The following is a 26118-nucleotide window of genomic DNA, read 5'->3' on the forward strand; positions in this document are numbered from 1 at the left end:
TAACAATCCGAAGAAGAAGAAGAAGAAGAAGACCATGCAGAACTTGCTTCGTTTTCCTCCAGAAAGAGTTGCTCCAGCTCCAGCTCCGTTACTTCTTCTTTCCACACGCAACCAGCGATTAGTCAAAGACTAAAAGCATGCGCAGTGACATCACAGTGACATCACAGTGACATCACACCAGGCTTAAAACTTTTACAGTTTCGTGTTTCCTTTACATTAGATTTTCCTTTTGTAAACTTCTGGTTTTAAACTCCAACCTGTTGGGCATCTTCAGGCATCTTCCAGGAAGTAGACGTCTCCGGATCAAAGTTTTCTTTTATCTCATGATTAAAAGTTAAAAGAAAAAACTATGAATTTGTTTTAAATCAACATTTCTTAGATAAGTTCCTTCTGATGTTTCTGTTTTAAAGTTATCTTCTGACCCGGTTACGGTGACACTGTGACTGGATCAGTTCTGGTTCTCTTCATAACATATCGAACTGCATTAAATGGACTTTCAGAAATCTTGTTACTTTGTTCATTTAGAGCAACGAAAATTCATTAAAATGCAAAAAAAAAACCGAAAAAAAAAAAAACACTGATTGAGTTTGTTTTTAAAATTCTTAAATTACAGATTTTTAATAAAACGATTTTTAATAAAACGATTTAAAAACAACAACTGGTTCAAACACAAACTGTTCCAGGTTTAAAGAACTTCAGCAAAGAGAGTTTTAAACGTCTCGGATTTCCTTAGTTTCTGTTCTTTTTTAAGTCGATGTGAGACTCTGATAAAAGCATCGAAAGCATCGTCCCATTGAGTCAAAGTGTGAAGAAGGAGCAAATCAGGCAGCTTCTTCACACTTTGGTGCGTCTGAAACAACAGAAGGATGGAGGCTTTTACCGGTCGGTGTGCACTGGAAAAAATGCCCCTCCAAAAATAAGTTAAAAAAAACAACAAATAAAAGACGTTTTTGCTTGAAATAAGCAAAAAAATCTGCCAATGGAACTAGTGAAAATCCGCTTGTCAAGATTTCCTGAAATAAAATTTGATATTTAGGACTTTTGAGATAAAAGTGATCTTGAAATTAGCTTAAAAACCTCTTCAGATGAAAAAAAAAAGCTTGTTTCATGTAAAATCTGACTCAAAACAATTTGTTTTCAAGACTTTTTCACTTAACAAGATATTCCAGATGTATTGTCTTCAAACAAGTCCCTATATCTGGCTGAAATGGTGCTTGTTAGGCAGTTGTGTCTTATATTAAGTGTAATGAGATATTTTGACTAGAAATGAGACAAATATACTTGGTAAGATTTAGATTTTTTCCAGTGTGAGGAGGATGGAGGCTTTTACCGGTCAGTGGTCTCAGGTCCTCGGCTGCTGCCTCATGCTCCGTCCTGCTGCCTCCTCTTCCTCCCTCTCACTGTTCGTTTCTGCCCCTCAGCTCATCTGTGGGGGCAGAACAGAAGGGGGCGGGGCTTGGTGAGCTTCAGTAACACAGACCTCCTTTCTGTGAAGGCGACCCCCCCCCCTCCTCTTCCATGACGTTTCTGCTCTGAAACCAGAGCTCCTGGCTCTTCTGTTTATTTTGGTTTTTCTGGAATTTCTGAGCACTTTTCTCCTCCTGCTGCTGCTTCTCTTCCTGTCAAACACGAGTCTGCAGGCTGAGCTCATCGCGCTCTCAGGGCCGACGGTCTCAGGAAAAACGCACATTTTCAAACTTCTCCGACCTGAAGCCGCTCCAGGAGGCCGATCGCCGGAACTCTGTCGTTAAAAACCAGAGATGGGGACTCAAGTCACTGTGACTTGGACTCGAGTCGCTGTTTTGATGACTTATGACTTGACTTGACAAAAAATTAAAAGACTTGAGACTCGACTCGGACTTGGAAGTTAAAGACTCGGCACTTGACTTGACTTGAGACTCGATGACTTGAATGACTTGAGTGTTATTCAGTTCATGTTTTCAGTTTGAATATAAAATTAATAAATTAATTCAAAAAATAATATGGATTACCCGGTAGGAGCGCAGGCTGAGAATGGCGTCCTGATTGGATCCCTACCCTGTCAATCAGCCATGCCCTCTCTACATACCTTAGTGTTTATTGGAGAGAATAAACTCATATCAGATATGCATCAACATGTCAGCGGGACCGAGAGTCGTTGTCTGTGTTCCAAACCGCATACTACTCCTACTACTCCTACTAACTTTCTGAGTTAGTATGCCAGTTTGAGTAAGCAGAAGTTCCCGGATGCATACTAGATTCTCTGAAATGTTGGGTATGCATCATGAGGTTACTACTCATACTCAAACTACCCAAGATGCAACGTAATGTGACGTCGCCGATCGTCATTTCCTGTCAAAACGGCAGTTTCAAGCTAGCTACAACGAGGGTAGCTTCACTTCCTGTTTTCAAAACAAAAGCACCAGTTGTATGGTAATGGCTTTCCCTATGATAAAAGGCAACGGGTATTTTATTTTGTGAAAATAACAGGAAGTGCGTTGCTCACTGCGGCTAGCTTTAGTAGCGCCGAATTCGTGGGAACAAAATTGTAAACAGCCGGTATTTTGTCAGGTTTTCAACACGTTGGGGATCTAAACGACTACTTTCTCACCTGAAAATGTTTCAAATGTTGCTAAAGTTTACAGAGTTTAGAGCTTAAGAGAAATCAGCTTCAGGCCGGCTGATTTCAGCTCGGGCAGGAGCAAAATGCATTGTGGGTAAACACTCTGCATACTGTCTGATCGATGAGTATGCAGTATGGAAGTATGTAGTATGTAGTATGCAGTATGCAGTATGCAGTATGTAGTATGTAGTATGCAGTATGTGGTATGCAGTATGTAGTATGTAGTATGTAGTATGCAGTATGTAGTATGTAGTATGTAGTATGCAGTATGTGGTATGCAGTATGTAGTATGTAGTATGTAGTATGCAGTATGCAGTATGCAGTATGTAGTATGTAGTATGCAGTATGTGGTATGCAGTATGTAGTATGTAGTATGTAGTATGCAGTATGTAGTATGTAGTATGCAGTATGCAGTATGTAGTATGTAGTATGTAGTATGCAGTATGTAGTATGCAGTATGTAGTATGCAGTATGTAGTATGTAGTATGCAGTATGCAGTATGTAGTATGTAGTATGCAGTATGTAGTATGTAGTATGCAGTATGTAGTATGTAGTATGCAGTATGTAGTATGTAGTATGCAGTATGTAGTATGCAGTATGTGGTATGCAGTATGCAGTATGTAGTATGCAGTATGCAGTATGCGGTTTCGAACACAGTCGTTGTCTTCGGCTTTCGTAATTACCATTTTGACGGCAAAAGACGAACAGCACAGTGCAAGACATGCGGCATCAACATCTCAGACAGCCAGACGATAACTTCCAACTTTGTTCGTCATCTGAAGATCCATTCTGACCAGTAAGTGCTGTCAAATTAGCTAATATTATCCTGTTAGCCTAGTCGGTAGTTAGCTAACGTTAGCTTGATATGATACGGGGTGGACAGGTTGGACACGTTGGCCAATGATGTTTACTGACAGTTACTTATATCTTTGTGTTTTCACTTTACCTAGACCAATAAAAAATTACTTGAGACTTGCACATGTGTGACTTACATGTGTGACTTGGTCCCATCTCTATTAAAAACCGACCAAATGAAGGAGCGACAGAGCGAAGGGAAGGCGAGATCTGCCCTGAGGTGCAGATCCACTCACAAACAGAGAAGTTTAAGATGCAACACAAGCCATAAAGCCCTGTCAGGCCGAGGGTTTCCTCAGATTTTAATCAAACAGAAGCCTTCTGACTGTTTCCTGTCCTTCTTCTCTGCCCAGATGAATCAGACCTGCAGGTGTTGGACGGTGAGAATGACTGAGACCTTAATAAAGAGAAGGATGGACAGAGATCCAAGGACTCAGGTCAGCTGGTCCAGTCCAGAGTCCAGACTAAACATGGAGAAGCAGCATTTAGCTGTTATGCTGCAAACAAGTGGAACAAACTGCCAGTGGAGATTAAACTTTCACCGAATGGAGACATTTTTAAATCCAGGTTAAAAACATTTCTGTTCTCATGTGTCTATGCATGAAATCTGCACGATATCTTTGAACTTATCTGGACTGTTGCTGGTTTTTAAATTCATTTAAATTCTTTTATTTGTTTCTCTTTATATTCTTTTATGCATTTAAATGATTTATTTGTTTCTCTTTATGTTCTTTTATGTATTTTTAATGCTTCTTCCACTCCCTGCTGCAATGCTTTTATTTTATAGAAATAGAATAGAATAGAAAAATACTTTATTCATCCCCCAATGGGCGAATTTCAAATTAGTCAAGTAGCTCAAATTTTTTAAAAATATTTACAATGATTGTATTAACAACAACAATAATAATACCAATTCTAGTAAAAAAAATACTACTACTAACTAATAATAATGATAAATGACTAAATAAACAAATAAAAAAAAATGTTTTATGTGAAGCACTTTGAATTGTTTTGTACATGAAATGTGCTACAAATGAATTGGATTTTGATTTGATTTGACAGAGGTGGAACATCTGGAACTCCCTCAGCTCCAGCTTCTAAAGCATCAAACATCAGAAATCAGGCGTCCTCTGAGGAGCTAGAAAAGAAACTCTGGTTTCCTGAGAGGTCAGAGGTCACCGTGGACTGCAGGTTCGGTTCGAGCGGGGCGCCGCCCATCCCGTCCCACAGGAGGAACGCGACGCACCGCCGACCCCCGAACGCACCGCCGACCTCTGACCTCTGATGAGACGAGGAGGACGGACAGCTGGAGCGCTGCGACTCTCAGGAAGGTTTCACTTCAGCAGAAACTTTGGTTTTCTGATCGTTTTCTGATCGTTTTCTGATCGTTTTCTGATCGGCCGCTGCAGCCGGCGGAGTCTTTACCCGGAGAAAGTTAAACCCGCCTACATAACAGACCAATAATCTGAGGAGTTCAGGGAAAGCTGCTCATTTTAGGTCCTGTGATCATGAATTAAAGCTTTGTGAGTGACAAAAAGAAGAAGTTTAACCCTTTAACGCCTATTGTCGCAAATATGCTACAAACCGTTTGACTCAATCAACCAGCTGAGATAGCATCTTAGCACCTAGGAACCTTTATATAAATAAATATGTAAAAAAAAAAAGAGGGTGAATAAAAATACATTGTTTTTTCACTGTTATATTACTGTGTTGTTGTTATCTTATTATTGAACATCATGCCTGTTGTCACAAATTTGCAACATACCAAAATTTCTATTTATTTTTTGTGCAAAAGTGAAATTAATAATTTCAGCATTATTTACCATCTACTTAAAGGCTAAAACACACACAAAACATTTTTTTATATACAGCTATATAAATTCAGGCGTTAAGGGGTTAAAGGTTAGATGTTCGAGTTCCTAATTATTGTTCACTGTTATCAGACTTTATTGTTTTATGTCAGACAACGTTTATCTGATCAAACATAAAGTGGCGTTTTTGACCTTTTAGGGTTTCCGCAGTTCACCTCCAGACTTTCTCCTGACGTAAAACCTCGTTTGGAGGCTGGATCTGAGACCAACGAGGGTCTGATCCTGGCTCCTGAACCCTGAAGCGTGTTCATGCTGCACATCAAACAGGAAGTGGGAGGAAATCCTTCATCCAACGGAGCATCTGTTCAACACCAGACTGTTAGAGAGCGGAAACGTTGAACCTTTATTTCCAGTTTTCTGACGTTTTATAGACAAAACAGTAAATTATTTGGTTAAATGGTGATGGGCTGCAGCCCTAAAGGGACTCCAGCTTCCTCCCGGGCCTCTCAGAGACGTTCGAACGGAGAACGGCCTCGGCTGTCCGATCGATAAGACGAAGAAGACTTCAGAAGTTCCTGAAAACACTGATCAGACGTCCTGAAAGACGATTAACCTTGTAGCACCCAAGCATATGAATAATCATTGAAAAAAATCATTTTGGCTCTTCTTGCATCTTTTTGGGTGGGAATAAACCAATATTTTTGCAATTTGGGCTATTTTTGAACATTTTAGGCAATGTTGCATATTTGCAACTGTGGGCTTTCCTGATTAATTTTGTAATAATACAATTTGGAGAGCTGAGCTCCCATTAGCGCTGTGAAAGGTGGACAAAGCAGAGCACACCAAACGAGAACAGAAGGAACTAGAACAGACCACCGCAGAGCAGAGTGTAACTCACTGAGCCAAGAAAATGATGCTGTGACAACTGTCGGCACATAAAATGTAATGTAAAAAAATATTACACATGAATGTAAATAATGTATGGAAATTTAAAAAATCAAATAATGCAATGTAAATAAAAATATAAATAAAAATACAATGTAAATAAATAAAAAGCTTGTTGCATATCTGCAACTTTTGGAGCTACAAGGTTGATGAAGAAGAAGAATCTGAGCTGATCTGTGAGCTGATCTGCTCTCCCCACAGACTCAGATGAAAGCAGAACTTTCCTCGGACCTGAGCTGAGTCTTAGACTTCAGAGAAACTTGGAGTGGGTGCAGCGGACCCTCACCCACCACTTACAGCCCCCCCACCCCCCTCAGGCCTGAGCTGCTTTGTGTTCTGAGGAGCAGCTCTGAAAGGACAAAGTCTGCGGCTCACTTTTGTCTCTGCGTCCCATCGGCCATCTGCCGGCTGCAGGACGCCCCCCCCACCGGCGACCCCTCCCATTCTTCTGCACAAAGACGCCGCTCACCCCCCCCCCTCATATTAAAAGAGTGAATTGGATCTGAATTGAGAAAATGTGATTAATGCAGATGGAGTCCGGCGGGTTTGTATGGAGGAATGCCACCTGCTCCCAAAGAGATCTGATCAGATTCAGTCCAGTTCTGCTGCTCGCAGAGCCTGATGGTGGCGCTACAGCAACAAACACCGACCGATGGAGGCTTAAATGATGATAAAGAGCTCATCATCATGTTATATTCTCTCACTGGAAAAAATGCCCCTCCAAATATAAGTAAAAAAACAACAAATAAAAGACGTTTTTGCTTGAAATAAGCAAAAAAAATCTGCCAATGGAACTAGTGAAAATCGGCTTGTCCAGATTTCTTGAAATAAGATGTGATATTTAGGACTTTTGAGGTAAAAGTGATCTTGAAATTAGCTTAAAAACCTCTTCAAATAAAAAAAAAAGCTTGTTTCATATGATATGTGACTCAAAACAATTTGTTTTCAAGACTTTTTCACTGAACAAGGTATTCCAGATGTATTGTCTTCAAACAAGTCCCTATATCTGGCTGAAATGGTGCTTGTTAGGCAGTTGTGTCTTATATTAAGTGTAATAAGATATTTGGACTAGAAATGAGACAAATATACTCAGTAAGACTGATTTTTCCAGTGCTGTTATGGCTTCATGTGCACGCTAAGGTCTGCAGGAATACTTCTGAGGCTTTCAGATTGAACTCCAAACTGTGGGAACACGCAGACGTCAGCTGTAAGAATAAAAGCCGCTCAGCATCCCAGGGCTGAAGGCTCCAGAAGTTTGTTTGTTTCTCAGGTTTCACGCCGTCAGAAGGCGAAGCAGAGCTGCTTCTCTGCGTTACACTTCATCAGAAAACTGGGTCAGCACATGACAAACAGGCCGAACGCGTCTGCTTTCTAAATAAACTGTGCATCTGCGCAGGATCCAAACTTTTATGGAGCTTCTCAGCGTCACCTTCCAGCTTTCCGTCTCAGATCTCCCTGAAAAGCTTGAAATGGAGAAGCTCCGCTCAGCATCACGAGGAAAATAGCTGCTGAGGCGAGTCAGTGTTTGTGGTTTTCCATCAGCTTCCTGCTGCCAGCAGCCCGGGAGGATTTGTGTTGCTGAATGTTTCTCCTCTTACAAACATCTCCAGACGATGCACAGAAGGCGCTAACCGTGGTGCGATACAGAACGTGTAACAGCGACCCTCCTTCAGCTCAGAGCCTGAAACACGGAGCAGAACTGTAAAGATGCTGCTCACAGCTCCTGAATCCTGACAGGAAGCAGAGCTGCGAACCCTCAGAGGAAGGCGCCATGACATCACACAAACACAGAGCCGCTTTCGGACAGAGCAGTTCTAAGAGCGGTCCTCCTCGAATTTTGTTCTAATAACTGCCCTTCCCCAGGGGAACTGTTTCAGTCTGCATTCCCACAGGAGTCGGGACTGATAGGGACTGATGCAACGCAGCCATACTTTAGCGCCACATTCAACAAAACAGAACAAAACAAAACCCGGTAAAAGTAAGGAGAGAAGAAAAAACAGCACCAAGAAGCTAACATGGAGAGCGGGGAGGCCACCGTGTTCATGGTCTGCATGATGGTGATATTAATCATGGACGATCACATGGGGCGTCTAACATGGAGGCTGGAAGAGCTCACAGAGAGAGTCAGGAGACGCAGGATGGAGCGCAGGCCATACTTCTTGGTTTCATGGAGGAAGGAGAGCAGAGCGCCGCAGACAAAGGAGACCACGTGGAGGTTTAACTTATTAAACACGCCAAGGTTGTGTCCGTGTCGCATGAGGAAACATTTCAGCCTGACAGCATGACAAGGGGCGGAGCTACCAACCACCAAGGGCGGAGCTACCGACCACAAAGGGCCGTGGTCCCTAGTTCCCGAGGGCCGCGGTCCCTAGTTCCCGAGGGCCGCGGTCCCTAGTTCCCGAGGGCCGCCGTCCCTAGTTCCCGAGGGCCCTGGTCCCTAGTTCCCGACGGCCGCGGTCCCTAGTTCCCGAGGGCCGCGGTCCCTAGTTCCCGAGGGCCCTGGTCCCTAGTTCCCGACGGCCGCGGTCCCTAGTTCCCGAGGGCCGTGGTCCCTAGTTCCTGAGGGCCCTGGTCCCTAGTTCCTGAGGGCCGTGGTCCCTAGTTCCTGTATGTCCAAATGCGGGAGAAAACGGCCCCGTGGATTAAAAGGTTACTGCAGAAGGTTCCTACAGTCCGAAAGCTACATTCCCAATGTAGGAATTTTTCGTTTTGTTCTGTTTTGTTGTTGAATATGGCGCTAAAGCAACATGTCGCTGTCGCAGACGGCTGCGCCGCATCAGTCCCTATCAGATCCGACTCATGTGGGAATGCAGACTGAAACAGTTCCGCTGGGGAAGGGCAGCTATTAGAACTGCTCTGTCCGAATGCGGCTATTGTGAGCACTTTGTGTGGATTTCAGAGCTGTCTCAGCTTCTGTTCCTGCCTGAGAAGCTCATCCTCACCTCCTAAAGTATCCTCAGAGTTTAGGGGGAACTTCTAAAGTGTGGAGCTTTGAAAGCACAACAAAACGAGCGCGTGTCTTAAAGTCGAGAAATGTAATTTTCTTACTCATTTCCTCTTTGCTGAGCCAGGAAAGTCTGACTGAGAAACTGGATCTGCTCTCTGACAGAGTCCAACATGGAAACATGCAGCTGGTGCAAACCGAGAAGATTCCTCCTCCAGCTGAGATAAACACAAACCAGCAACAGGTTTCATTCAGGGCGGCTCTGAAAAGACCCTTAAAGGTCCGTAAAAAAGGACCTCACACAGGCGGGGGAGGGGCTCCCAAAGCACAAAGACCCTGGACGAGGAGGTGGGAGGAGGGCTGCCACTTTCTCCTCACCAGGGGAAGCCGGGGTAGGTGTGGGCGGGGGTCCGCTTCCTGCCCCGGCTGACTGGGGTCCTTGTCCTGGCACTGAGGGCGGACGGGCGGAGCCCCGGGACCCGAGGTGGGGCCGAGTGTTGGGTTTGGTCTGGCTGCTTCCAGCTGCTTCCTCTGGAGAACGTTCAGCCTCTGCGGGCTGGTCTGAAGGATCCGGATCAGCATCAGGGGCAAAGTACCAGATAAGAAGTGATAACCCAACAGCTGAGCTGATTCTATGAACCGCTTTGAAGAGAATAAAGCGGATTAAAGACTAAAGGCTGCGTTCCAAACCGCATACTTCTCCTTCTTCTCATACTTACTTTCTGAGTTAGTATGCGAGTTTGAGTAAGCGAGAAGTTCCCGGATGCATACTAGATTCTCCTAAATGTTGGGTATGCATCATGAGGTTACTACTCATACTCAAACTACCCAAGATGCAACGTAACGTGACGTCGCCGATCGTCATTTCCTGTCAAAACGGCAGTTTCAAGCTAGCTACAACGAGGGTAGGTTCACTTCCTGTTTTCAAAACAAAAGCACCAATTGTATCCTAATGGCTTTCCCTATGATAAAAGGCAACGGGTATTTTATTTTGTGAAAATAACAGGAAGTGCGTTAGCTCACTGCGGCTAGCTTTAGTAGCGCCGAATTCGTGGGAACTAAATTGTAAACAGCCGGTATTTTGTCAGGTTTTCAACACGTTGGGGATCTAAACGACTACTTTCTCTCCTGAAAAGGTTTCAAATGTTGCTAAAGTTTACAGAGTTTAGAGCTTAAGGGAAATCAAAGGACCAAAAGATCCGACTGTGTTGATGCAGCTCGGGAAGAAAAACAGAAAACTGAATCCATAAGAAACTGGACTCACCTGAAACTCTTCTTCTTTCTGCAGTTTTCCTGGAAAAGAGAGAGAAACGGGTCAGTTTAACGATGGAGGTTCATCTCTGAGCCGACGTATGATCCCAGAGTTCTGCTGCTACAGGCCCAGAGGGCCGGGGGAGCAGGTATCCCTGGACCTGGACTTTATAGTAGGGCTGGGCAACGATTAAAATCTTTAATCTAATTAATCACATGATTTCCCTGATTAATCACGATTAATCTCATTTATACGCAGAATCCAAAAATGGTTCTGTCGACTCCGCCGTCTGGAAGAACTTTAACATGAAAATGGCCGAGTAAAAGTTCCGTACCCTTCTCCATGTTTGGTGGATCCGCCGATTACTTTCTTTTCCTGTTCCACAGCAGACAGGAACAGACTTTTACAAAATAAAAGCCTGTGAGCAACAGACTTTTACAAAATAAAAGCCTGTGAGCAACAGACTTTTACAGAATAAAAGCCTGTGAGAAACAGACTTACAAAATAAAAGCCTGTGAGCAACAGACTTTTACAAAATAAAAGCCTGTGAGCAACATACTTTTACAATAATAAAAGCCTGTGAGCAGCAGACTTTTACAGAATAAAAGCCTGTGAGCAACAGACTTTTACAAAATAAAAGCCTGTGAGCAACAGACTTTTACAAAATAAAAAAATAAATAAAACCTCCGTTAACGCGTGATAAAACATTTATCGGCGTTAAATAATTAACGAGTTAACACGATAGTAACAAATTAACTCGCCCTAGTTTTTAGTGATTTAAAACTGAATGATGTGCGTCTCTTTTTTATGGTCAAATAAATTAACCTTTCATTGTTTTCACTCCAGCAGCTGAATTCAAACATGTTCTGCAACTCAAAGCTCTCAGATTGGATTATTGGGGCTCCCTGGGGCCCCTCAGGGCCCCTCGGAGGCCCCCGGTTCTCAGTGCAGTCTAAATTTAGTCTAAATTATCTAAATGGTCCGACCATAACAACATTTAGCTCGACAGAGAGCACCAACTGGCCTCTGAGGGAAGAATCTGAGAGACGACTGTGAGCACACTTTCCTTCTTTTGTCCTTCTGAGTGCCCGAACAAAACAAAGGAGAGCGCCCGACGTCATTCACTCCATTTAGCCTCCAGATGCTGCCGTGGGGCCCGCAGACACCCACTGGAGACCAGGAGAAGTGCCACAGCCTTCAGAAGAATCCGAAGGGAACACTTTCTGCAGTTAAACGTCTGGAGGTTCCTCCTGAAAGTCACTGAACACAACAGCTCATCGGAGCCAGAGAAGGTCCTCAGAAAGGCAGCAAAATGAGTTTAAACTGTAGTCAGTGATGCTGCTGTTCTTCACATAAATGAATCCAGACCAACAAACGGCTGCCAGAAGCTGGAGTTTACAAAGCTCCACAGAATGTAAATGTACAGCTGATCAGACCTCAATTCTTTATATTTTATATAAAAACAGGAAGCAGCTGATTCAGTGAATATCTGCTTTTCCATGATGTTTCCAGCTGTTACCATGGAAACATCTGCAGAGATTCACTGAAACATGTTCCAACATGAACATAAACCCAGAATCTGAGGCAGAACCAGAGTTAGTTCAGTTCTGAGCAGCTTTAAAGTGAATATCTGCAGATGTTTCCATGGTAACAGCTGCAGAGATTCACTGAAACATGTTCCAACATGAACATAAACCCAGAATCTGAGGCAGAACCAGAGTTAGTTCAGTTCTGAGCAGCTTTAAAGTGAATATCTGCAGATGTTTCCATGGTAACAGCTGGAGAGATTCACTGAAACATGTTCCAACATGAACATAAACCCAGAATTAGAGGTGGGTAGTAACGAGTTACATTTACTTGAGTAAGTTTTTATAAAACATTACACTTCTAGGAGTAGTTTTAAATCTCTATACTTGTTACTTTTCCTTGAGTAGATGTGTGCAGCAGAAACTGTCCTCTTACTCCGCTACATTAGGCTACAATGAGCTGGTTACTTTTCTTCTTCCCTCTTTGGTATTCTACGCCTCATTATTTTTATCCCCCCGCGTACGCCTCATTTTAATGTTTTATTCTGACAGAGAGAGAGACTTCCACCAAAAGCTCTACCACCTGATGTTGCTGCTACTTTTCTACTTTTAGACTTGATAACGTTCATTATTTTGGGATTAGGATTTTCTTATATTAATTTGACTCTTTTGGTAACTGAAAGCAGTTTTAACTTAAATGTAAAAAAAAGTTGAAACTATGAAGCTGTTTTTCACAGATGCAGCTAAAGAAATGGGAACAAATGATGTCTGTGTGACAGGCTGCTGGGAACAAAGTATTTTGTGTTCTTTTTTTGTTTTATTTTTTGTTTTTCGTGTTTTTTGTGGGTTTTTTTCATTTTGTGTATTTTTGTTTTTTCGTTTTGTTTTGTGTTTTTCATGATTTTTTTGTTTTTTTGTGTTTTTTTTTGTTTTATTGTTTTATTTTGTGGTTTTTTGTTTTATTTTGTGTTTTCAGTTTTCAGCTAACAGCTCAAATGATGTGTCTCTGTGACAGGCTGCTGGGAACAAAGTGCCTAAAGATCCAGTTTAAAATGTGGACACAACACTGGGTCATCCCTTGAGTTAGGAGCCTTGATCTGTTCTATCTGGGTTAGGACAAGAAAATGTCCAAAGAAAAACTGGAGAACTGCTGCTGAAAGCCACTTTAAGAGATTACAAGAAAGTCTGGCTGCTTGGAAGGAAACGGCCTCCTTTTAAACAACAAATTATGTGATTAGCTTCAATGATCTGATGGAGCACCAACCTCTGATGGCCCCATTAACTGAAGTTTTAATGAGCCAAAGCTGCCTCATCCATTTTTAATTCCTTCGATTTCTCTGCTTCACGTTGGCCTGCAGACAAGTTCGTGCTACGTTTAAATCCAGAGATCAAGACCTGGCCAGCAGCAGGAACCACAAACACACAAGTAAACACAGAAATGCTCAGGATTCAGCGGTTAGCCCAAAGCTGGTGTCAACAGCATCCAACCACAGAGTCAACAGAGGCAGAAGGAGCTCAACCTGAGGGCAGAACGGCAGAAACGATGTTCTGGGTCAGGTGACTGTTTTTATGGGAGTTTAAATCACTGAAGTCCATTAAAAAAAGGGAAAATGGTAAAATTGTTGGAAAAACATCTGGAAACATCTCAGACTCTGCAGGCCTCAGTTAGCATGTTAAAGGTTAAAGGTCACCCCAAGGTCAGAAACCCAAAAGCTACATCTCAGACTCCAAGACCTCATGGTGGGTTTTATAAAGTTCTGATCCATAAAACCTGAGAATTAAACCATAATTAAGTGTTTCTGCTGCAGTTACTGTGAAGCAAAGTCCTCTTAAAAGCTGACCGGTACCGTAAAGGTCTATTTTTGTCTAATCGTGTAGGTTTTGACCTGTTTTCTGATTAAATCTAAGCTGTAGCGCTGGCTGCACTCAGAGCTCGTCTCCATAAAAAAACGAGCCTTTGGACAAAAGGCCCGTTGGTGCGGTCCACGCCCAACCTCTTAAAGACATTGTTTCATTGGGGCTGTTACGTCAAACCGCAGCGTATCTGATAGGAGAGCCTGCCAGAACACAATTAAGCCCAGAGAATGCAGAAAAAGAGAAGGAAAAAGCTCAGAGTCTAAGTGCAGCTTGTCTTCGGACGGCCTCGGGCTGTTTGGGTTTGCTTATTTAAAGAAAGCCCGGCACCTCCCCCCTCTGTTTGAGTCTGTTTCATGAGAGTTTCTGCTGCTGTCCCTGATTAAAGAGCTTTTTCCCGGCTGTAAACAAGCTCAGAGTCTTTGAAGGGGATCTGAAAACCAGAGAAAGGCCGAAAAGAAAGGCCCGTTTGGGTGGGAGCAGGTGGCGCTGAGCGCAGCGGCGTCAGTTCAGCCAAAGCTAAGGTACGGCGAGGTCACTACAGTCACATGACTACAGTATCAATAAATCAATAAATATACAATAATCACCACAAAAGTCTGCTATGTAGCTTATCTGTGTGCAAATGCAGTCTCAAAAACGAACATTTACATTTTCCCCTGGAACCGAGGTGTGGCAGCTGCCAAACCCAGTTGACGCCCATGGCTGAGCGCTCCGTACCGGCCCGGGTCTGAGCCTGCAGCCGCTGAGCCGCACAGGAATGTCGAAGCTTTTACAGTAAACCTGCTGAGGTGGGCAAAGCCTGCAGAACACAGGCCGGCTGTGTTTTCTGTGGGCAGAACTGTGGAAATGATCCTGATCCGTCAGAGCAGCCGGGCCGAGGCTGAGAAAACACCTCCAACACAAAGAGAGGCCGACGCAAACACGCAGGATTAAGATTCTGACGGGCCCTGAAGGCATCTCTCACATCAAACATTCGTCTCCATCAGGAAGAAGTGAACTCTGAGCAGAAGCCTCCGACTTAAAGGGACAGTTCTCCTCTTCTGACATGAAGCTGTGTAACATCCCATATCAGCAGCATCATTTCTGAACATCTTCTTACCCCCTGCTGCGTCCTGTGAGCAGAGTTCCAGCCTCGTTTTGGTGTTGATGAAGGTAGTCCGGCTAGTTGGCTGGGGTTTAAAAAATAAAGAGTTTTGCTTCTCAGAACAATATGCGTTCAACAGAGTAATACATTTGCATCACAAAATGGTTCTCCAGGAAAAAGTCAGACCTCACAATCTCTTGGCCCTATTTTCTCTCCCTTCGTATGTTTTCTACTGAAATTTCACATCTTATGACACAGAAAAGGTGCAGCAGTTCAAACATGAACCCCGTCTTTCATGGCTTCCATCTTAATGTTTATCTCACATCCAGCTTCCTCACACTCACACAGTTTATCCACGTTGTGTCATGGCTGTTTTCAGTTAGTCCACCTTAACAAACACCAGCCAGAAACATGCTGATGGATGCACACATTCACATCTGGGGAACCTTTCCTTTAAACTGAGCTGCTTTCAGGACACTTTTCCACCGGATAACATCAGAATCTCACCTCACGGGTTCATCCACAAACTCTCCGTGTGACCACGTGCACACACACAGACCGCATCATTTCATCAGCCCAAGCCGAACTAACTTCTCTAAACCATGACATGCTAATTTATTGGTGGCTGTCTCATTATCTCCAGAGCCCACCGGTGGGAGTTTCAGGAGAGCAGCACCTGTCTGAAGCTGCAGGGCTTCTGTTTTAGTGGCTTTTTCACAGAGAAAAGCTTCTTTGCTCCCATTTCTGTTGGCTGCTTGGACACAGACCAGACTTCTGCCGACAGCCGCGCCTGTTACGGTGTTTGCTGCTCGGTCTGCACAGCAGGCAGTGATACGAAGGGAGAGAAAATAGGGCCAAGCGATTGTAAGGTCTGACTTTTTCCTGGAGAACCATTTTGTGATGCAAATGTATTACTCTGTTGAACGCATATTGTTTTTTTTGGGGGGGGGGTTTGTACTTTATTTTTATAGAAAGAAACAACACACAATATACAGAGCAAACAGTTGGTCACCTCCACATTCATACAGACATTATGCTGATGATACACGTCAGTTCATACAGTAATGGCTCAGTCAGCATGTCTTCTGGCCACAAACACAATCCATTTTTCCCAGTATTAACTTATCGCTCCGTAGACTCAGCGAAAAGCTCCTCCTTTCCATATTTTGAATATTTGTCACAACATCTATCCAGTCAGTCTCTGTTGGGGGTGAAGCCCACAGCCATTTCCGGGTTACAGCTTTCTTTCTGGCTGCTAATAATATTGTTAAAAGATATTTGTCGAACGCATATTGTTCTGAGAAGCAAAAGGCTTTATTTTTTAAACCCCAGCCAACTAGCCAGACTACCTTCATCAACACCAAAACGAGGCTGGAACTCTGCTCACAGGACGCAGCAGGGGGTAAGAAGATGTTCAGAAATGATGCTGCTGATATGGGATGTTACACAGCTTCATGTCAGAAGAGGCGAACTGTCCCTTTAAGAGGCGAACTGTCCCTTTAAAGAGGCGAACTGTCCCTTTAAGAGGCGAACTGTCCCTTTAAGAGGCGAACTGTCCCTTTAAAGACAGGAGGTGTGGAAGCATCGAGGAGCTGAAACCGATTAGCTCAGCTTTAGCCCCCAAAAAGTTGGAGAGCTTCTCAAAGATCAGCTGAACAGTGGAAGAGATGCTCCTCGTAGGATCTGCTGATCCGTGTCTTCTTCTTCTGCTACATTAAAGGCGGTGCAGTCTGTCTGATGGTTAAAAACAGAACAGTATCCTACAGTACCGTGGGCTTCCTGCCAAAGCGACCTGCACTCTAACTGCTGCCACATGTGGCTGCCGGGGCAGGAATTTCCCACCCTGGCTGTAAACAAGGTGACGTCAACAACACTCCCAGGACAGGCAGACTTCCTCTGAGCTGCCTCAGATACAGAGCTCTGCAGGGTCAAACATCCCGTCACACTCTTCCTGTCCTGCCGTCGCTCAACAGACACGAACAGAGACACGCCTCGGTTTTCAGGTTTTACATTAAAAAAGTCTCCATTCCTGCTGAGACGTTTCCAAACCGTCCCTCAGTTATTTAGATTTATCTCCACTGGAAAAAATGCCCCTCCAAAAATAAGTAAAAACACAACAAATAAAAGACGTTTTTGCTTGAAATAAGCAAAAAAATCTGCCAATGGAACTAGTGAAAATCGGCTTGTCAAGATTTCTTGAAATAAAATGTGATATTTAGGACTTTTGAGATAAAAGTGATCTTGAAATTAGCTTAAAAACCTCTTCAAATGTAAAAAAAAAGCTTGTTTCATATGATATGTGACTCAAAACAATTTGTTTTCAAGACTTTTTCATTTAACAAGATATTCCAGATGTATTGTATTAAAACAAGTTCCTATATCTGGCTGAAATGGTACTTGTTAGGCAGCTGTGTCTTATATTAAGTGTAATGAGATACTCAATGAGACAAATATACTTGGTAAGATTTAGATTTTTGCCAGTGTCCTTCCTGATGGAAAGAACTGCAGCTCAGAAATCTGCATCCTGAAGCACAAACCGTCTCCCAAACACGACCACACATCACCATCCCCCGGGTCTCTGAAGCCAACACACATATTCTGCCTTTTTTTTTAACAATTTGACACAGTTCTCTGAGGTTTTATTGAGATTTAGGAGACAGACTTTGGTCAGAATAATTATTGGTTTAAGCACAGTGGTTCTCTGTTTTGGGTGGAGTCCCTGAGCATCAGAAACATGCAGATAATGTAAATGTTAACACACCAAGTTGTTAAAACGGTGGGATGAAAAGTGGCTGCTGCACAACCACAGTCTTTAGCTAACTCTGCTGGAACATTAGCCTCAGATAGAGTTTATCCACTGGGCTCTGATAGCTCTGGAGTTATACACCTCAGACGCCCTGATATATGCTCCCAGGAACAGGAAGAAGGAGTTTTACACCTCAGACGCCCTGATATATGCTCCCAGGAACAGGAAGAAGGAGTTTATACACCTCAGACGCCCTGATATATGCTCCCAGGAACAGGAAGAAGGAGTTTATACACCTCAGACGCCCTGATATATGCTCCCAGGAACAGGAAGAAGGAGTTTTACACCTCAGACGCCCTGATATATGCTCCCAGGAACAGGAAGAAGGAGTTTTACACCTCAGACGCCCTGATATATGCTCCCAGGAACAGGAAGAAGGAGATTTACACCTCAGACGCCCTGATATATGCTCCCAGGAACAGGGAGAAGGAGTTTTACACCTCAGACGCCCTGATATATGCTCCCAGGAACAGGGAGAAGGAGTTTTACACCTCAGACGCCCTGATATATGCTCCCAGGAACAGGGAGAAGGAGTTTTACACCTCAGACGCCCTGATATATGCTCCCAGGAACAGGAAGAAGGAGTTTTACACCTCAGACGCCCTGATATATGCTCCCCGGAACAGGAAGAAGGAGTTTTACACCTCAGACGCCCTGATATATGCTCCTAGGAACAGGAAGAAAGAGTTTTACACCTCAGACGCCCTGATATATGCTCCCAGGAACAGGAAGAAGGAGTTTTACACCTCAGACGCCCTGATATATGCTCCCAGGAACAGGAAGAAGGAGTTTTACACCTCAGACGCCCTGATATATGCTCCCAGGAACAGGAAGAAGGAGTTTTACACTTCAGACGCCCTGATATATGCTCCCAGGAACAGGAAGAAGGAGTTTTACACCTCAGACGCCCTGATATATTCTCCCAGGAACAGGAAGGAGGAGTTTTACACCTGCTGGTGACCTCAGAAACCTTAGAAATGACTTGATTCATGAATCGGCTCCACAGCCTGTTCAGCGGAGCCTCAGAGCCTCTAAAACTTTCACATTGATGTGATTATCTGTTGTTTTGTTCCTTCAGATGAAGTCTGGATTTTCCTCAGAGCTCCAGTTTCACAGCAGCTGTCGCATGAAAACAAACTTGTTAAATCCAGAGCAGGTTTGTCAGCTTACGTAAGAGCTGCTGCGAGGCCGGGAACGCCAAGAGGGCGAGAGTCCTCAGAGAGCCCAGGAAGCCTGGGACCGACTGCGCCCGTTACACAACAGCAAGAAACAATGAAGGAGGGAAGGCTGCGAGGAGAGCAAGTATGAGAAGAATCCTGCAGAAACCAAATTACAGACTCCAAACGTTTTTGAGGTCTGCTGGTTCAGGACTCGATGAAGCTCCACAGCCAATCAGAGAGAAGCTGTTCCACAGCGTTAGGGCGCCAGCTTCCTGCTGCACACTGAAAAAAATAACTCATAAGATTTACTTTAAAAACCCTTTGAAAGTATTTGCACTCAAATGATTTAAGTAATATTTAATGCTGCAATATCAAGTAAATGTTACTTCCCATAAAACATAACAGTTTATAAGATATTAAGTAACATTTACTTAATTACATCTAAGTTTTAAGTTATATTTATTTAAACAAATGAAGTAAAGTCTACTTGTTTTACATAGGCAGGAACATCATTTTACTCAGAATTTTAAGTAAATGTTATATATCTGTAGTATTTGCTGTTATGAAGTAACTTAGTAGATTTTAACGATACACTTTCAGAGTAAAGTTTATGTAGTATTTCTAGGTTTATGTACATAAAACTATTAAACATTTAAATTGTATGAGGAAACCTAAGTAAAACTTACTCTTTCCCCATAATTCATGTATTACGTTAATAAAATGTTTAATTTTACTTTAGAAGCTCAAGTTCTTACTGAATCTTAAAAACACAAGGTAGAGATTATGAGTTACTCTGATCGAGTTTACTGCACCAAAAAGTCACTTTTTTCAGCGCAGGCTCGGCGGGAGGTCGTATGTTCGGCATGTTCGGCTGCAGAAGTGAGGAGACGAAGCTAAAACCCAGCAGCTGCACTTGGTTGTTAACGACTAATTTACGTGACCACAGAGAACTTTTCGTCCTGCTTCTCACATCCAAAGCAGAGTATTTTCAGTCCTGGGAACATGTCTGACTCCAGCAGACTTATTTACCCTGCAGGCAGGGGTGGAAAGTGACAAATTACATTTACTCTCGTTCCTGTAATTGAGTAGTTTTTTTGTGTACTCATACTTTTTTGAGTAATTTTTAAAATCAGTAATTTTACTTTTACTTAAGTAAATATTGTTGGAAGTATTTCACTTCACTACATTTTAAATAGCTTCCGTTACAAAGTAAAATAAATAAATAAAAAAGTAATAAAAAAAGTAAAAAAGTTATTAATCATTGATCCATTCAATTAATAACTTTACTCAACCATGGTATGGTCAGTGTTAGCAGCCAGCTTTATCGTGCTAATTAACGTTAGCTAAGTTGGTAGTAAGCTAGTAAGCTTAATTTTAAACAATCAAATTTGACTCATTTCTTAATTTCACACAAATTTATGCTAATATTGCTATGATATGCGTTGACAATTGCTTATGAGTGTATTATAAAACATTGAAAAATGCACCAAAAAGCTATTAAGTTTTGGCTAATAAAAAATCTTCTAGTGTTGTTTTGGTACTCTTTCCACCCCTGCCTGCAGGTCCGTCACAGCCTCGGCATCTCTGGGAGAATAAAGGTGTTCTGGTGCGTAGAAGCACAAAGTAAAGCCCCGAGCCGCTCTGATTTTCCTTTTCCACTTCAGAACTGGTTTTAGAGTCCGAGCCAGATGTGACTGAACCTCAGCCGTCATCTTCCAGCCCAACAGAGTCCAAAACCCACCGAGCAGCGGCGGAAAACTGGCCGAGCGGCAGTGGAAATAAAGAGCACAACGCATCAGGATTTTCCTAAAGACCAGGAGCTGCAGGGAGGGGAAAGGTGCATCCAGGATCTGGGAAACAGGGTGGCAGGATAGAAGTTTTCCAAGCTCCACAGATCCTGTTCAGGAGGGAAAGAGCTGGAGGAGGCACAGCGGGAGAGCTTTCATATGAAAAACCTGAGGCCAAAGATAGAAAGGGCCCGAAGCCACAGTTAGAAAGGACCCCCCCCAAAAAAGTCCAAAGGTTAGAAGTTAATGACGGTAAACAAGTGAATTTAAGGTGTAGCACTGAGGTCTGTAATCTATGGAAGTGTATTGCAAGTGTGTAAAACCTCAGATTTTTCTGTCTAATTTATTTTTTGGTTTGTTTTTCGGGGTAATTTTTTCTTTTTTTCTGGCTATTTTTTTCTTTATTCCTGCTTTATTAAAGACGCTAAAGCAGGATTTTCCCTCAGTTTAAAATAGAAGAAGCAGAGTTCAGAAAGAGCAGCGTTGGCCTTGGAAACGTGGTCAGAACTCTGTCCACTTCCTGTGATAAAGAAGAAGACTCTTCGTCTGCAGGCAGCAGCTTTAACCAGAGAAGAAGAAGCACCAGAGCTCCATGCTCTGCATCTTTATTCTTTCATACAGAAAGTGCATCTGAAGAAACATGTTTTCTGTGAGCTTACAGTTGGTCTTTAATCGTGTCCGTGACCTTTGACCTTTGACCTTCCCACACAGCTCCTGTAATGAGGGCTGATCACGGTCTCAGTGAGCAGTTAAAGCATCTGAAACACTCAGTTTGCCTTCCTGCCCCGCTCCAGGGCAATAATGCGACTCTGTCGGGGTGAGACTCTGATCTGATTAGCCGCATTAGCTCTAATTAGCCGCATTAGCTCTAATTAGCTGCTGGACTTTGAGCTCTAATGGAGCTGCGCTCGGCCTCATGCTCAAACTAAGCCTCTCGGTTGTATGAGCGCTCAGAGCCGAGCGGCTCAGGGAGGCCCAGATACCCCCCTCTGTCCGGGGGGCAGAGAGTGGCGGTCCAGAACGCCAACACGGAGGTTAATTAGGTAGAATTAACGGCTTCTTCTGCGGCGGCGGCGGGCACGGCGACCTGAGTGACGCTAGTCGTCCATTGTTCCGTCAACGCAAGCCGTATCCAACGCATTCAGTTCATTTTCAATGAAATCCGGCTGATCGTTATCGCCGTGCTCGCAAAGCATGCTGGGATTCCGGCACGGCGAGCGGGGGACCTGCGGCACGTCAAAAAGTTGGGCTCGAAGTTTATGCAAATTTGCCACGGCAGCTGTAGTGCGTTACCCAATGACAGTAGACCATGTGATCTCCTGTGTCGCAGCAGCAGCAGCAGCAGCAGCAGCAGCAGCAGCAGCAGCACCAGCACCAGCAGCACCAGCAGCAGCAGCAGCAGCAGCAGCAGCACCAGCACCAGCAGCACCAGCAGCAGCAGCAGCAGCAGCAGCAGCACCAGCACCAGCAGCACCAGCAGCAGCAGCAGCAGCAGCAGCAGCACCAGCAGCAGCAGCAGCAGCAGCAGCAGCAGCAGCAGCAGCAGCAGCAGCAGGCAGCAGCAGCAGCACAGCAGCAGCAGCACAGCAGCACAGCAGCACAGCAGCAGCAGCAGCAGCACAGCAGCAGCAGCACAGCAGCACAGCACAGCAGCAGCAGCAGCAGCAGCAGCAGCAGCAGGCAGCAGCAGCAGCACAGCAGCAGCAGCACAGCAGCACAGCAGCAGCAGCACAGCAGCAGCAGGAGCAGCAGCAGCAGCAGCAGCAGGAGCAGCAGCAGGCAGCAGCAGCAGCAGCAGCAGGCAGCAGCAGCAGCACAGCAGCAGCAGCACAGCAGCAGCAGCAGCAGCAGCAGCAGCAGCAGCAGCAGGAGCAGGAGCAGGAGCAGCAGCAGCAGCAGGAGCAGCAGCAGCAGCAGCAGCAGCAGGAGCAGGAGCAGGAGCAGCAGCAGCAGCAGGAGCAGCAGCAGCAGCAGCAGCACAGCAGCAGCAGCAGCAGCAGCAGGAGCAGCAGCAGCAGCAGGAGCAGCAGCAGCAGCAGGAGCAGCAGCAGCAGCAGCAGCAGCAGCAGCAGCAGCAGCAGCAGCAGCAGCAGCAGCAGCAGCAGGAGCAGCAGGAGCAGCAGCAGCAGGAGCAGCAGCAGCAGCAGCAGCAGCAGCAGCAGCAGCAGCAGCAGCAGCAGGAGCAGGAGCAGGAGCAGGAGCAGCAGCAGCAGCAGGAGCAGCAGCAGCAGCAGCAGCAGCACAGCAGCAGGAGCAGCAGCAGGAGCTCTCCTCGCTCGCAGATCCGGATCCATGGTGCAATATGAAATAATGTTCCATTGCTGACGATTTATACACATTAATTTCCCTCCAAAACTCAAATTTTTAGAGGGAGAAACTCCGGTTGGTTAAAATCACAAGTTATTTACTTTCCCCCGGAGCCATTCTACGGTATGTTCTATCTACAACTTCGTATACACGCCCACTGTACACGCCCACTGTACAGGCAACACGGCGACACTAGGCATCCAATCAGGCGAGTTAAGTTGACGTGACGGAACAATGGACGACCCTTAGTCTCCTGCTCAGTGTTTGGGTTTCTGCTGCAGGGAGGAGCAGTGTTTTTTCTGGTTTATTTTTTTCTTTTTTTTTCTGTTTTTTGTGTTTTTGTTTATTTATTTATTTTATTTTTTTTTGTGTTTTTTGTGTTTTATTTATTTTCTTTGGTGTTTTTTCTGGTTTATTTGGTGACTTTGGGTCACTAGACTAAGTTGTCTGCTCTGTGTGGACACAGCACTGGTTCATCCCTTGAGTTAGGAGCCTTTTTCCTGCCTGAATGGTTCACAGCTCAGAGTTAAGTGGCTGAACAAAGAAAAACACATTCCTCTGAAGATGCTCAGGTACAAGGACTGGACTGAAGATGAGGGAAGAAGCAGAAAATGTCCAAAGAGAAACTCTGAGAGAGCTTCAGGAAGCTGCAGAACCGCTGATCAGGACACTTTAAAGGTTGATATGAATCGCTGTTTCTTAAATATAATAAAGTTTATTCCTCGGGCCGTTTGTCGGACCTCAGAGCTGCCCGGACCCTCATTAGTGAAGCTCCACCAGCAGTCATTAACACCAGGCCGGGACATATGGCGAGCTGAGGACCAGCTCCTGTCGGCCGGAACAAAGAGATGATCTCTGGCCTCCCACGCGTCCCGCTGATCGCTGAGCTGGAACACTTATTGATCCCTGAAGCTTCCTCAGAGACTCAGAGAATAAACCTTTGTGTTTGCTGCTCATCCTGCAGATGCTGATTCCTCCTGGTTCCTCACAAAGAGACGCATGTTGGGATCAGATGTCCTCCGTGGATATGTATGTATGTGTTTTATAAAACACAAACTAACCCTTTTGGTTGTTTTTCCTCCAACCCCGTCAGGAACAGCATCACAGATCTGCATCATTCAAGCTTTAAACTATGGCTGGGCAACGATTAAAATGTTTAATCTAATTAATCACATGATTTCCCTGATTAATCGCGATTAATCGCATTTGTACGCAGAATCCAAAAATGAATCCAAAAGTAGCGTATAGCTTTTAGCATTTAGCTTTATTTTAAATGTGCTGCCATATGAATGAAAGTGCCATAACATTTGTTGTGCAAACACACTTTTAACATCAGCATCTTTCTATAGTTTTTATGTAGAAGCCTCGCTCCACTGTCTGTTTCCTTGAATGACTTGCTGCTATCAGTTGTGTGTTTTGCCTTTAAGTGATATTTTAGACTGGAACTACTACGCTGAGAAGACAATTCAACTTGGCAGAGTTTACAGATGACTTTGGTTCTGTCGACTCCGCCGTCTGGAAGAACTTTAACATGAAAATGGCCGAGTAAAAGTTCCGTACCCTTCTCCATGTTTGGTGGATCCGCCGATTACTTTCTTTTCCTGTTCCACAGCAGACAGCAGCAGACTTTTACAAAATAAAAGCCTGTGAGCAGCAGACTTTTACAAAATAAAAGCCTGTGAGCAGCAGACTTTTACAAAATAAAAGCCTGTGAGCAGCAGACTTTTACAAAATAAAAGCCTGTGAGCGACAGACTTTTACAAAATAAAAGCATGTGAGCGACAGACTTTTACAAAATAAAAGCCTGTGAGCGACAGACTTTACAAAATAAAAGCACAATTGATCTTATTCACACAGTTTATGCATCAAAGCGTGGACATTTTAGAGATGACAGTGCTCTTTAACCCAGACTGCCTCCATCTTACAGTTTTCTCTCAAACAGCCCAAACTCAAACCTGAGCCGGCAGTTTTCTCTTCAGGTTTGTGGGTGAAGGGTCTCTTTAACCTGCCATAAAAACCCGAATCACACACAGAAGACTAATAAAGATGCATCCGCATGTCCAGCTGAACGTTTGAGGCTCTGAGTCCAGAGGTCTGCGTCCCAAAAGAGAGACGAATGTCTTCTTTGAGAGGATTTCAGGATGTTCAGAACTGTGGAACAGAGTGGATTTTCCCATCAGGCAGCAGCAGAACGGGTTAAAAAGGTGGAAACCATTCGTGTTCAGCATGCGACACGAATGAGAATCAAACGGTGGGATGTGTTCTGGGGGCCATCTTTAAACGTCTCAGCTTCAGGGTTCCTCTGAATGTTTGTTTGTGTTTGAGTAAAACACGTTTGGGTTTCATTTCCACAGACTCTGCAGCTCCGTGTGGTTTACTGGACACAGGCGGGCAGTGTTGGACGCCTCCGGGCGTTTCCCCGCCGCCGCGCCGCACCTGAGCCGCACGCATGTACACACGCACCCCGCTCGGCTTACAACACAAACAACCACAAACCCAGGAGGGAGCTGACACGGCGGCCTGTTTGCTTTACTCAGAAGTCTGAATTTGAATAAATCTGCAGCAGGACGGTCACCATAGCAACCGAGAAGATGCTTCAACTGGGAGGTCGAACGGAAAAGAATCTCAGTTTGACAACGTTTGGGTGGTTCCTGAACGCATCACGACCAAGAAAGAGCTGCAAGTGCATGTGCGTGTTTGTGTGCACGTGTGTGTGCACGTGTACCTGCATGTGCATGTGTATGTGCATGTGCACGCGTGTACATGCATGTGTAAGTGTGCATGTGTACATGTGTGTTTGTGTGCATGTGTTTGTGCATGTGTGTGTGTGTTTGTGTGCATGTGTTTGTGCATGTGTGTGTGTGTGTTTGTGTGCACGTGTACGTGTACGTGCATGTGTGTGTTTGTGTGCATGTGTTTGTGCATGTGTGTGTTTGTGTGCACGTGTACGTGTACGTGCATGTGTGTGTTTGTGAGCATGTGTTTGTGCATGTGTGTGTGTGTGTTTGTGTGCACGTGTACGTGTACGTGCATCTGTGTGTGTGTGTTTGTGTGCATGTGTACGTGCATGTGTTTGTGTGCATGTGTACGTGCATGTGTAAGTGTGCCTGTGTACGTGCATGTGTACGTGCGTGTGCATGTGTGTGTTTGTGTGTTTGTGTGCACGTGTGTGCATGTGTACC

The 26118-nt window shown here is 44.4% G+C and overlaps 1 protein-coding gene across 2 annotated transcripts in view; it reads right to left on the minus strand.

Moving 5' to 3' along the window:
- Window positions 1–26118, minus strand: part of tiam2b (TIAM Rac1 associated GEF 2b) — an 87139-nt gene that overhangs the window by 58038 nt on the left and 2983 nt on the right. Inside the window, exons 2-3 of one of the 2 annotated variants that reach the window (XM_075459213.1) lie at window positions 10422–10450; window positions 1331–1426 (exon numbers count right to left, since the gene is read on the minus strand). The gene's annotated coding sequence lies outside the window, so the exon portion shown is untranslated. The remainder of the gene's footprint in view (window positions 1–1330; window positions 1427–10421; window positions 10451–26118) is intronic. The other variant, XM_075459214.1, reaches the window with a different exon arrangement.

The sequence above is a fragment of the Odontesthes bonariensis genome, chromosome 24, assembly GCF_027942865.1.
Source record: "Odontesthes bonariensis isolate fOdoBon6 chromosome 24, fOdoBon6.hap1, whole genome shotgun sequence".
Taxonomy (NCBI): domain Eukaryota; kingdom Metazoa; phylum Chordata; class Actinopteri; order Atheriniformes; family Atherinopsidae; genus Odontesthes; species Odontesthes bonariensis.